This window comes from Zonotrichia leucophrys, chromosome 26 (genome assembly GCF_028769735.1).
Source record: "Zonotrichia leucophrys gambelii isolate GWCS_2022_RI chromosome 26, RI_Zleu_2.0, whole genome shotgun sequence".
In the NCBI taxonomy this organism is placed as follows: Eukaryota; Metazoa; Chordata; class Aves; order Passeriformes; family Passerellidae; genus Zonotrichia; species Zonotrichia leucophrys.
In genome coordinates, this window is record NC_088195.1 from 3804545 (window position 1) to 3814655 (window position 10111).

The 10111-nt window shown below is 55.3% G+C and overlaps 1 protein-coding gene across 1 annotated transcript in view; it reads right to left on the reverse strand.

Annotated features, from left to right (window-relative positions):
* Positions 1-7515, reverse strand: part of SLC26A9 (solute carrier family 26 member 9) — a 30451-nt gene extending 22936 nt beyond the window's left edge. Inside the window, exon 1 of the mRNA XM_064732988.1 lies at positions 7496-7515. The gene's annotated coding sequence lies outside the window, so the exon portion shown is untranslated. The remainder of the gene's footprint in view (positions 1-7495) is intronic.
* Between the last annotated feature and the right edge of the window lie 2596 nt (positions 7516-10111).

Consider the following 10111-nt stretch of genomic DNA (forward strand, 5'->3'; position numbering starts at 1 on the left):
CAGTGCCTTTTTGCCTCGGGCGGGGCTCTTGACCTTTCCCATGGCTCGGTTTCACCACCGAGGCTTTGCCAGGGTGGTTGATACTGGCACAGGGGATCATTGAGGGCTGCATCCCTGCCGAGGCGTTCCTGCCACACTGCCCAGCATTCCAGAACCTTCCCAACGCTCCCGGCCGTGGGTGAGAGCCCGGGCTCCTCTAGGAAGTGATGCTCGGGGTGATAACTGTTGCTAACTCATGGGCAGTGATGGAGATGCCCAAACATCCCGGCAGACCTGTCCTGCCCGGTATCTGGGTCTCAGCAAAGGGGATGATGAACCTCAGCCATCCCTGATTTTCCCGTGCCCAGGAGAGGGGGAATCACCCCGGGCTGGGAGGGCAGGAAGTGGTCAGATATAAAGCCAGCACCTCGGTAATTATTTGTGTTTTGGTGTGAATCTAAATGGGTCATTGCCCAACACAGGAGGAGAAGAGGGGGTGGGAAATGTGGTGATTCAGGCAGGAGAATGCATCGAGAAGCAACATCCAGGCTGTTGGGAGGTTACAGAGCGATCTGGATGTGCCAGAGCCTCCCCTCCCCTGTCTGGGATGAGCAAAATGTCCTTGCACAGGGCTGGGGAGAGCCCTGGCCATGCCTCGGAGCGGGAACGGGAGGGGATTGCAGAGAGCGGGGCAGGAAGGAGGGGATGATGCAGGAGCCGAAACTTTGGGGAGAATTTAGGTCAACAGCATCATTATGCAAATAGCAGCTAATGGCTCTAGAAAGGGAGGTCATCAACCCTTTTAGAGATCACAGGGGCCATCAGGAGCGCTCTGCTGTAAAACTGCCCCGGCCGTGCGGGGTTTGAGATTCCAGCTCTGAGCTGCGCCCACGGGGATCGGGACCAAAGGAGAAACCCGAACCGGTGCCTGATCCAGTGCCCTCTGCAGGGCATCCCTGCCGCTCCTTTTCCCCTGGAGATTCCCCTCCAACAGCCAGGACAAGCTTTGCCTTTGGATAATAGCTCTGACCAGTGTCCTGGGCTTTTCCCAGTCCCTCATGCCCTCTCTGATAAATAATCATGGCTTTCCCACTTTTCTCAAGATCCTGTGGCTGTTCCCAGCTTTTCTCCCAGCCCCACAGCTGTGCTTGGAATTTCCAGTTCTCCTTGGTGAATATTTTGTAGGTCCAGACTCAGTTTCTGAGGGCTGATAATCCCACTCCAATGGGAGATTCCCCTCCAAGAGCCAGGACAAGCTTTGCCTTTGGAAAACAGCACTAACCAGTGTCCTGGGCTCTTCCCAGCCCCTCATGCCCTCTCTGATAAATAATCATGGCTTTCCCACTTTTCCCAGGATCCTGTGGCTGTTTCCAGCTTTCCTCCCAGCCCCACAGCTCTGCTCGGGATTTCCAGTTCTCCTTGGTGAATATTTTATAAATCCAGACTCAGCAATAGTTTCTGAGGGCTGACAATCCCACTCCAGTGGGAGATTCCCCTCCAACAGCCAGGACAAGCTTTGCCTTTGGATAACAGCACTAACCAGTGTCCTGGGTTTTTCCCAGTCCCTCATGCCAAAAGCCTGCCTGATAAATAATCATGGTTTTCCCACATTTCCCAGGAACCTTTGGCTGTTCCCAGCTTTCCTCCCAGCCCCACAGCTCTGCTCGGGATTTCCAGTTCTCCTTGGTGAATATTTTGTAGGTCCAGACTCAGTTTCTGAGGGCTGATAATTCCACTCCAGTGGGAGATTCCTCTCCAACAGCCAGGACAAGCTTTGCCTTTGGATAATAACTCTGTGTCCTGGGCTTTTCCCAGTCCCCCATGCCCTCTCTGATAAATAATCATGGTTTTCCCACTTTTCCCAAGATCCTGTGGCTGTTCCCAGCTTTCCTCACAGCCCCACAGCTGTGCTTGGAATTTCCAGTTCTCCTTGGTGAATATTTTGTAGGTCCAGACTCAGTTTCTGAGGGCTGATAATCCCACTCCAATGGGAGATTCCCCTCCAAGAGTAAGGACAAGCTTTGCCTTTGGATAACAGCTCTGACCAGTGTCCTGGGCTTTTCCCAGTCCCTCATGCCAAAAGCCTGCCTGATAAATAATCATGGTTTTCCCACATTTCCCAGGAACCTGTGGCTGTTCCCAGCCTTCCTCCCAGCCCCACAACTCTGCTCGGAATTTCCAGTTCTCCTTGGTGAATATTTTATAAATCCAGACTCAGCAATAGTTTCTGAGGGCTGACAATCCCACTCCAGTGGGAGATTCCCCTCCAAGAGGAAGGACAAGCTTTGCCTTTGGATAATAACTCTGTGTCCTGGGCTTTTCCCAGTCCCCCATGCCCTCTCTGATAAATAATCATGGTTTTCCCACTTTTCCCAAGATCCTGTGGCTGTTCCCAGCCTTCCTCCCAGCCCCACAGCTCTGCTCAGGATTTCCAGTTCTCCTTGGTGAATATTTTATAAATCCAGACTCAGCAATAGTTTCTGAGGGTTGATAATCCCTGGTGGTCTCTCTGGTCTCCATCCCTTCTGCCACCAGACAGACCCAAGCAGCCAATTAAATCCCAGCTCTTTAATGAAATTCCCCTGCTGAGTGAAAGTGTTGGCAATCAGGGAAAAAAATAATCAACAGAGCAGGTATAGAGGGGAAAAAATATCCCCATGATTAAATTCCATCTTAAACAAACAGGCTCGTGATGTCAGCGTCCCGGACAGAGTCAAGTTCTTGACTTGGCTTATCACAGCCTTGCCCAGATCAAACAGCAGCTGAAACCTCGGAGATTTGGGCAGTAAAGAGCACGAGGAGCTGCTCCTTGAACAAAAGGCAAATCCAGCTGGGCCTGGAGCTGCTGGGATGAGCCCAAGGCAAGCTGCAGAGCTGGTTTAGAGCAATTCCATAGTGTGGAGGGGAGAGCGGGGTGCCAGACAGCTGCTGCATTGCAGGGACCAGGTTTTTCCAGATCTCCCATCCAGTTTGAGCGTGGAAATAAAGGACAAAGTGTGGGAGAAGAGCTCCAGGAGCTCACAAGTGTTCAGGCAGCCCATCCCTGCAGTGAGTGATGCTCAGAAATGTGAGATTTGACTTCACTGAGTACACAAATGGGATGTGATATCAGAGCAAACAACACCTGAGAGCAGAGCTGCTCTGCTCCAGCAACGTGATGTGGGTGACCAACACTGTCCCAACACGACATGGGTGTCCCCTTGGTGCAGACCTGCTGCTCCCAGCCCTGCCAGGCCCAGGCCAGGCTGTGCAGGCCAGGCCCAGACCTTTTCTGCCAGAGTTCATTCTGCAAACACGCTCAGGGAGCCCTTATCTGCTGCCCCGTGCTGGTGATAGCTGTGCTTGGGAAGAGGAAAGTCACATTGAGGTTCCTGCCTGGTGTTGATAGGAGCCCCTGGCACAAAGCCACTTTCCTGCACTGACGTAGGCACAGAACAGCAGCTCCAGTCCAAGGAATGAGTCAAAATTTGGTGGCAGAGCCACCTGACCCCTGCCTTAGGTGTGACCCAAACTGATCCCAGGGCTGCAGATGGACAAATGTCCCGTTCAGCCAGCTGCTTCTTAATTTTAGGGATTAAAAATCAGTGCTGCTGAAATAACACTTCCTCCTCGGCCTGCCCCTCTCCATCCCCCCTCTCCTTGCACACCCAGCCCTCGGTGCTGTTTGCTCCAGGACTGGGTTCAGAGGTCCAGCCCCTTGCCAAGCCCGTGTGAATCTCCATCCAAAACACCCCCACCCGGCCCCATTGCCCAAGGAAGGGCCATAAAAGCAGCTCCCCCCTGTCCCCCAGAGCAGCAGAGCGCAGGCACAGGTGCAAGGGTTTGGTTGCAACACCAGGACAAGGTCTTGATCCCATGGCCCTGGACTGGAGCCTTCAGGTGCCACAGGAGCCCTGGGGCAGCGGGGAGAGAGGGACCCCAGGCCCTGCAGGGTCAGCAGGGGAGCCTCAGTTCTACCCTGAGACCTGCCTGGCACAGGGCTGTGCTTTGGGTGCCAGCTGTGGTGGTGCCAGCTGTGCCAGTGCCAGCTGTGCCAGTGCCAGATGTGCCAGTGCCAGGCCCTGCAGCACCAGATGCTGCCCCTGACTGAACTCTCCCCCACACCATCACCAGCTCCCCTGTGCCCGAGGAGCAGGAGGCTGCTGCTGTCACTCACTCAGCTCAGGTGTTTCGGGAGATGTTGTACAATTCACCTCTGCCATGGGCACTGGCAGATCCACCCCCGCACGCCCTGGTCACTCCCTGCAGCCTCCTGGCACTGGGAATGTGCCAGAACCCAGTCCAGCTGATGGACCTCACCAGGAACTGACCCCAGAGCCTTCAGCTGGGCCATTTGGGCACAAATTCTTTTTTCCACTCAGAATTTGGTTGGTTTAGTTCTGTTTTACCTTTGGCTCTGGATGGCCACAGGCCTCACCTACAAATGGACTGATTCAGGAAGAGAAGCTGGCAGTGATCTGCAGTCCCACATTTGTGGCATGAGTGTTTTGGGGAGAAAAATCATTCCCAGTAATGTGGGGAGGGGAGGAAGCAGGAGAAAGGAAGGAGGGGTTTATTCAGGACCCAGTCCAGCTGATGGACCACACCAGGAACTGACCACCAAGGAACCCCAGAATCTTCAGCTCGGGCACAAATTCTTTTTCACATTTAGAATTTGCTTGATTTAGTTTTGTTTTCCTTTGGCTCTGGATGGCACAGGCTTCGCCTACAACAGAACTGATTCAGGAAGAGAAGCTGGCAGTGATCTGCAGTCCCATATTTGTGGCACGAATATTTTGGGGAGAAAAATCATTCCCAGTAATGTGGGGAGGGAGGAAGCAGGGGCAGGGAAGCAGGGGTTGTATTCAGAGCTGAGTCCAGCTCATGGACCTCACCAGGAACTGACCACCAAAGCACCCCAGATTCTGCAGCTGGCACACTTGAGCACAAATTCTTTTTCCCACTCAGAATTTGGTTGATTTAGTTTTGTTTTCCTTTGGGTCTGGGTGACCATAGGCCCCACCTACAACAGAACTGATTCAGGAAGAAAATCTGGCAGTGATAAAGGCACATCTACAGTCTCACATTTGTGCACAAGTATTTTGGGGAAAAAAGTCATTCCCAGTAATCCAGGGAGGGGGAAGAAGCAGGGCAGGGGATGTATTCAGGGGGTTGATGCCATGCACTGGGCACACACTGGGGTTCAACCTTTTCTGAACATTTACCCATTAGAAACAGAAGAGAAAGACACCAGAAGAGCAAATAAATCTGTTATGAAAAACATCCCTACCTCAGGAAAGGCAGAATGCCAGAATCCATAAAATTCAGTCAAAACTTTGCTGTTCCAGTCCGTTTTCCAGGAGGAACCACAGTGGAACAAGAGCCAGAGGGGGAAGGGGCTGCAGGGAGGTGCTGAGGGCAGGCAGGGAATGGGTCCTGAGGAGGAGGAGACATCTCCGCTTCCCTCCAGCTCCCCCCTCCCATCCCCGTGCCCCCCAGCGCCCCCCAGCCCCTTCCCCACTCCTGCCCCTCCACCAGGGAACAGCAGCCATTCCACCAACGCTTCCTTTCCGTTCAGATGCAATATTTGGAGCATTCCAAGGTGGTTTCCATGAGCAGAGGGTCCTTTTGTGCTTGGGAGTGACGCGGCCCAGCTCAGGCAGAGGGCAGAGCTCTCGTGCTGCCGCTGCTGGGCCGGTGCCAATGTTTGATGTCCCACTCCACACGAGTTCCTAACCAAACTAGCTCTGTGCCTGGTAACCAGAATAATCAAATCCGCAGGCATCTGCCAGCTCCTGAGGGTGAAGCCAAGGTGTTTGGCTCGCAGGGTGTTTGTTAAGTGGAATGTTTATGCACAGCAGCTCGGCTCCCGGGCTTTGCTGTCAGGGAGCAAACTGTGGGCACGGGGATGTGCCCTGCACTTCAGCAGGGCAGCAAAGCCCAGCTTGGACCCACTTTCCTGGGATTTGTTTGATTTGTTCCAACCCCACCCCAGCTCCGTGGCTCTGTGGGGAAGGGCTGGGCTGGGGTGAGGCATCGGGCACATGGCCTGGGGTGCTGCTGGGGGATGTCCATCCCAAGGTCTGTGTGTCTGTATGGACATCCCAAAAGCTTCCCTGCCCCGCTGTTCCCACCTTGGTGAGTGTGCAGAGCAGTGCCTGACCCCAACAGCCTCTCAGCCCAGTCCCTGGAAGTGCTGTGTCCATCCCCTTCCCATGGAAAAGGCAGCTGGGATGGGCAGGAGTGAACTGGAAAGGGAATTTAGAGGAAGGAGAGGTGAGGCTTTGCTGTCCCTCAGTGCCACAGTCTCTGTTCTTCACCTGTTTCTCACACAGACCCTCGGAGAGCAGGTGGGCAATGCAAATCTGAAGGAATTATAAAGTTTGCAGCGTTCTTGCCAGCACAGATCTGGGATGCCTGCTGACAGCTCACTCCTCCTCATGCTCCCTCCCCTGTGGATCCACTCTGGGACAAGGAAAAACACCCTTGGGGTCAGCCTGTCCGTCCTGTCCCGGAGGAGGAGGATGGGACAGAATCTCTGAGCCAGGGCAGAAACACGGCGTGACCAGGACAAATGTCACAAGTGACTGCAATGTCACTTATCTCTGAGGGAAAGGAGGACAGTCCCCAGCTCCAGGTTCCAGCCTGCTTACAAACAAGGTGTGGACAAATTTAATCAGGGCAGAGCAAAAAGCATCCCAGCTGTGGGAGCTGCACTTTTCCACCACGGGGCAAGATTAAGGGGATATTTCCTCTTGTTTATATACAAAGGATCCTGCCCAAACTGGAGCTCAGCATCCCTTGAAAGGGCTCTGGGAGGAGCTGGAGACCCTGCAGGGCTCACAGCTGTCTGTGTGACAGCTCTCAGTCTGGGAGCATTCCTCATTCCCAGCTTAATGATTCCCCCCTAACCTGACTGTGAGCCCAGGATGCCTTGTGCAGCCAAATCCCCTTTCCTGGGCTGGATTCCAGAGCTTCCCAACCCCAGGCTCTGGGTTCCACATCCCTCTATCCCGGGATGTGCAACACCCAATTTGGGCTGCAGCATCCTCACTTTCCACAGACCCATGCACAGAAAGTTCTGGTCACAACAAGGGTCCAAAAACTGAGTGTTTCTCATCAGAGTTGCCTGTCCTATATCAGGCAAATCCCTCCACACATCTCAGCAGGGTAAGATGGCAGGATTTATTCTGGCAATAATTAATTCACATATTTGGCTCTTCCAGCCTCTCTCTTCATCATAAATCAAGCTGCTGGATGGTTGGTGTTGCTAATTCCTGAGTAAATCTGCTGCTGTAAATCCCCTTGGTGAAAGAAGGGAGGGAAAGGGAAGGGAGGGAAAGGGAAGGGAGGGAAAGAGAAGGGGTGAAAAGAGAAGGGGCGAAAAGAGAAGGGGGGAAAAAAGGAAGGGGAAAAAAATAAAGAGAAAATAGAAGTACCAGTTCTCCAAATAGTGCGTTTCACACCCAGTGGCTGTGCAAGCGGAGTGTAAATCCCCCACGCCCACCCAGACAAAGAGGGCGATTGTTGGCGTTACCTGCGCCTCGGGAGGGTGCAGATGCGGCAGGAGAGGTGCTGCAGGAGCCGAGCAGAGGTCTGCGCTCAGAGCAGCCCGTGAGTCATTTATAAATCACCTCAGTCAAGGGGACCGAGGGCTGTGCTCGGCGCCTGATTGGCCTGAGGAGGTAATTGCGAGCAGGTACACCCAGGCTAAGCTCAGGAGATAGCCAGGGGAGATAAGGGGAGATCTGAAGAGGGAGAAGAGCTTTTTTGGATGTCCCCCCTCACCCCACCCCTTCCCGCTCCGGCCTGGCTTGTTTGATCCCCTGTGCGGGTCCCTCGGTGCTCGGGGTGACAATAACCCATATTCACCTCAGCCTGGCTAACACGGGCCGGGGGCAGCAGGACAGGCTTTGGTGGGGGCTGTGGGCAGCGTCTGCCCGGCCTTTGAGCTCCGGCATGGACAATGGGGCGCTTTGTGCCAGCGCCCGGCCCCGGCGGGGAGCGCTGGGCAGCGGCGAGCGGAGCCCAGGTTCAAAGGGATGGGAACAGAGGGGAAACTCGGGATTGTGGGAGCTCTCGGGGATGTGCGGGAGCGGAGATACCTGCCATCGGCCTGGAGGGCACCTGGCCATGCGCTCGGTGTGTGACAGGTTCGTGTGATCCCCCCGGTGGGGACAGCGCTGGGCAGCGGGGAGCGGAGCCTCCGTTCATTGTCAGGTTCAAAGGGATGAGAGGAGCAGGGAAAACAGGGGATACTCGGGACTGAGGCTCCTGGGAGCTCTCGGAGATACCTGCCATCGGCCTGGAGGGCACCTGGCCATGCTCCGGGTGTGACAGGTTCGTGTGATCCCCCTGGCGGGGACAGCGGTGGGCAGCGGGGAGCGGAGCTTCTGTCACTGCCAGGTTCAAAGGGATGAGAGGAGCAGGGAAAAGAGGGGAAACTCGGGATTGAGGCTCCTGGGAGCTCTCGGAGATATCTGCCAGCAGCCTGGAGGGCACCTGGCCACGCTCGGTGTGTGACAGGTTCGTGTGATCCCCCTGGTGGGGACAGCGCTGGGCAGCGGGGAGCGGAGCCTCCGTCACTGCCGGCTTCAAAGGGATGGGAGCAGCGGGGAGCAGGGTGGAAATTCTGGATTGGGGCTCCTGGGAGCTCTCAGGATGTGCAGGAGATACCTGCCATCAGCCTGGAGGGCACCTGGCCACGGTCCGGGTGTGACAGGTTCGTGTGATGCCCCTGGTGGGGACAGCGCTGGGCAGCGGGGAGCGGAGCCTCCGTTCATTGTCAGGTTCAAAGGGATGAGAGGAGCGGGGAGCAGGGTGGAAATTCGGGACTGGGGCTCCTGGGAGCTCTCAGGATGTGCAGGAGATACCTGCCATCGGCCTGGAGGGCACCTGGCCACGCTCGGTGTGTGACAGGTTCGTGTGACCCCCCTGGTAGGGACAGCGCTGGGCAGCGGGGAGCGGAGCCTTCATTGTCAGGTTCAAAGGGATGGGAGCAGCAGGGAACAGAGGGGATTGAGGCTCCTGGCAGCTCTCGGGGATATCTGCCGCCAGCCTGGCAGGCTGTGTGACAGGTTCGTGCGATCCCCCTGGCGGGGACAGCGCTGGGCAGGGAGGGGCCGGAGCTGCAGCTCCGCAGCCACCCCTGAGGTGCTCCCTGAGGTGCTGCTGGATCTCCTGGCGTGGGAGCCGCCAGGGTTTGGGGAGAGGCAGCGTTTGGAACTGAAAAGCTCCTGGGACAGGTCAGGGAGCAGGCAGCTCAGAGCAGGGGATGACACTCATCCCACGCTGCCGTCGTATCCAACCCATGGCAGCATCACCGTGCTGAGCTGGGGCCAGGACCCTGATGCTCTTCTCCAGCATCCTGATCTGTCTTCTCCAGCATCCTGATCTCCTCTTTTCTCCAGGATCCTGATCTCCTCTTTTCTCTAGGATCCTGGACATGAGAGGAGTCCAGGATCCTGGAGTTCTCTCTTCTCCAAGTTCCTGGGCTCCTCTCATGTCCAGGCTCCTGCACTCCTCCAGGATCCTGATCTCCTCTCCAGGATCCTGAACTCCTCTCCTCTCCAGGATCCTGATCTCCTCTCTTCTCAGGAGCCTGGAGTCCTCTCTTCTCCAGGATTCTGATCTTCTTTCCAGGATCCTGATCTCTCTTCTCCAGGCTCCTGGACTCCTCTCGTGTCCAGAATCCTGATCTCTCTTCTCCAGGATCCTGACCTCCTCTTCTTTCCAGGATCCTGAAATCACTTCTCCAGGCTCCCAGACTCCTCTCATGTCGAGGATCCTAATCTCTCTTCTCCAGGATCCTGATCTCTTCTTTCCAGGATCCTGAAATCACTTCTTCAGGCTCCTGGACTCCTCTCTTCTCCAGGATCCAAATCTCTCTTCTCCAGGATCCTGATCTCCTCTCTTCTCCAGGATCCTGATCTCCTTTCCAGGATCCTAATCTCTCTTCTCCAGGATCCTGATCTTTTCTTTCCAGGATCCTGAAATCACTTCTTCAGGCTCCTGGACTCCTCTCTTCTCCAGGATCCAAATCTCTCTTCTCCAGGATCCTCTCTTCTCTAAGATCCTGATCTTCTTTCCAGGATCCTGATCTCTCTTCTCCAGGCTCCCAGACTCCTCTCTTCTCCAGGCTCCTGATCTCCTC